The sequence below is a fragment of the Cucurbita maxima genome, unplaced genomic scaffold (genome assembly GCF_002738345.1).
Source record: "Cucurbita maxima cultivar Rimu unplaced genomic scaffold, Cmax_1.0 Cma_Scf00010, whole genome shotgun sequence".
Taxonomy (NCBI): Eukaryota; Viridiplantae; Streptophyta; class Magnoliopsida; order Cucurbitales; family Cucurbitaceae; genus Cucurbita; species Cucurbita maxima.
The window spans coordinates 60,334-62,771 of NW_019272026.1; the positions used below are offsets into that span (position 1 = coordinate 60,334).

Genomic DNA, 2,438 nt, shown 5'->3' on the forward strand with positions numbered 1-2,438 from the left:
CGTTATGTGAACATACCTTAGTCATATCATCACAAGAACGTATCCTAACGCTATTGTTCTATAAATCTATCACAAACTTATCCCTTTCTACCGGTAACATAATCGTATTCTTTCATCAATCTCTCTTATCCATATCACTCTGGTATGTAACCTAACCTTAACGTTTCATGAACGTATTTTACTCCTATTGTTACATTTCATTTTGTGCATCCTTCTCGTATCCTATCTCAAACATATCATTAAACACATCGTACCATAATTATTATCATATAGTTCAAATATTATAACATATACATAACATATAAGAAGCATATCGATCCACAGACAATTCACACATATCAATATATATGACACGTGCAGAACCACGAGGCACGTGTCAACATCAAATATAACCATACCGAGAATAAGGTCACTTACCTGGCTAGCTTAAGTCGTTGTCACGAATATATCTTTAACGAAAGTTCGATTCCGTCCTTTGTAATCCGAGTCAACTTATATAAGCCCATGACATGAGTTTCAAGTTTGAACTCTACACACTTATTTCTCTAATTTACATTGGTTATCGTAAATTATATGACACGTCCTTTGTATTTTCTTTTCCCTCTATATTTAGTTTGTGGTTTTTAATTCTTTAATCTTATTTTCTTCCTATCTGTTGCATTTTAATTTTGTTCTCATATATTCCAAATTTCTACTAAATCTTGTTTCCAAATCATTTCTTATCTTAGTGTTTAGTGTTCACAAATTTTGTTGACCATTCTATTTTTAATCTATTAATTTGGCTACGGATATAAATTTAATCTAATATATTTACTAGCATTCCTATAAATGATTGACATTGAGTTTCTAACTGAAAGCTAAACAATTTTAATAATTCCATGAAGATCTAACTTCCGTTCTTGAGCTTCTAGTATCCAAATTGTTTCAAATTTTCTTCCACAGACTCCTCTTATTGTGTCTAGTTTCTAGAACCATAAATTTTTTTCATGAGAACCAGCATGGAAGGAGGTTCAGATTTAGAAAAACAAAAGAAGAAGATGAAACGTATATTTCCACCATTTCTGTAACGACCCTAAATTTTCACACACTCATAGTCACTACTAACGTCTCATGCTTATCTATAATACGGAAATATAACTCTTACATGAACATCATTTATAACGTAAACTTCAAAAACGCTTAAAACAACTTTTTCTCTGGAAAACACAGCCATGGTCTTACGTATGAGAACCTCCCCCGCTCACGCCCATCGCGTTTCGATCATGCCGCCCCGCATGCGTTAAATCCGATTTTGTGCGCATGGCATGTCGGGTGCGATCATGCCAGCACTAATGCAGCGGATCCCATCAGAACTCCGCAGCTAAGCGTGCTTGGGCGAGAGTAATACTAAGTTGGGTAACCACTTGGGAAGTCCTCGTGTTGCACCCCTTTTTTTCTTTCAATTTCTCCCAGTTCTTTTCTTCCTTTCTCTTCAAATGAGAACCTCCCCCGCTCACGCCCATCGCGTTTCGATCATGCCGCCCCGCATGCGTTAAATCTGATTTTGTGCGCATGACATGTTGGGTGCGAACATACCAGCACTAATGCACCGGATCCCATCAGAACTAGTACTAAGTTGGGTGACCACTTAAGCGTGCTTGGGCGAGAGTAGTACTAAGTTGGGTGACCACTTGGGAAGTCCTCGTGTTGCACCCCTTTTTTTCTTTCAATTTCTCCCAGTTCTTTTCTTCCTTTCTCTACAAATGAGAACCTCCCCCGCTCACGCCCATCGCGTTTCGATCATGCCGCCCCGCATGCGTTAAATCCGATTTTGTGCGCAAGGAATGTCGGGTGTGATCATACCAGCACTAATGGACCGGATCCCATCAGAACTCCGCAGTTAAGCGTGCTTGGGCGAGAATAGAACTAAGTTGGGTGACCACTTGGGAAGTGCTCGTGTTGCACCCCTTTTTTTCTTTCAATTTCTCCCAGTTCTTTTCTTCCTTTCTCTACAAATGAGAACCTCCCCCGCTCACGCCCATCGCGTTTCGATCATGCCGCCCCGCAAGCGTTAAATCCGATTTTGTGCGCATGGCATGTTGGGTGCGATCATACCAGCACTAATGCACCGGATCCCATCAGAACTCCCCAGCTAAGCGTGCTTGGGCGAGAGTAGTACTAAGTTTGGTGACCACTTGGGAAGTCCTCGTGTTGCACCCCTTTTTTTCTTTCAATTTCTCCCAGTTCTTTTCTTCCTTTCTCTACAAATGAGAACCTCCCCCGCTCATGCCCATCGCGTTTCGATCATGCCGCCCTGCATGCGTTAAATCCGATTTTGTGCGCATGGCATGTCAGGTGCGATCATACCAGCACTAATGCACCGGATCCCATCAGAACTCCGCAGCTAAGCGTGCTTGGGCGAGAGTAGTACTAAGTTGGGTGACCACTTGGGAAGTCCT

The 2,438-nt window shown here is 41.3% G+C and overlaps 3 non-coding genes and 2 pseudogenes across 3 annotated transcripts; all 5 read left to right on the forward strand.

The window, feature by feature from the left end:
- Positions 1–1,309: 1,309 nt before the first annotated feature.
- Positions 1,310–1,428, forward strand: LOC111485863. Its single transcript, XR_002718758.1, has one exon. It is a non-coding gene; the product is annotated as a 5S ribosomal RNA (ribosomal RNA).
- A 133-nt stretch (positions 1,429–1,561) lies between these two features.
- Positions 1,562–1,695, forward strand: LOC111485884 (annotated as a pseudogene).
- Positions 1,696–1,828: 133 nt separating this feature from the next.
- Positions 1,829–1,947, forward strand: LOC111485869. The gene has a single exon (XR_002718764.1). It is a non-coding gene; the product is annotated as a 5S ribosomal RNA (ribosomal RNA).
- A 133-nt stretch (positions 1,948–2,080) lies between these two features.
- Positions 2,081–2,199, forward strand: LOC111485861. Its single transcript, XR_002718756.1, has one exon. It is a non-coding gene; the product is annotated as a 5S ribosomal RNA (ribosomal RNA).
- A 133-nt stretch (positions 2,200–2,332) lies between these two features.
- LOC111485881 lies at positions 2,333–2,438 on the forward strand (annotated as a pseudogene).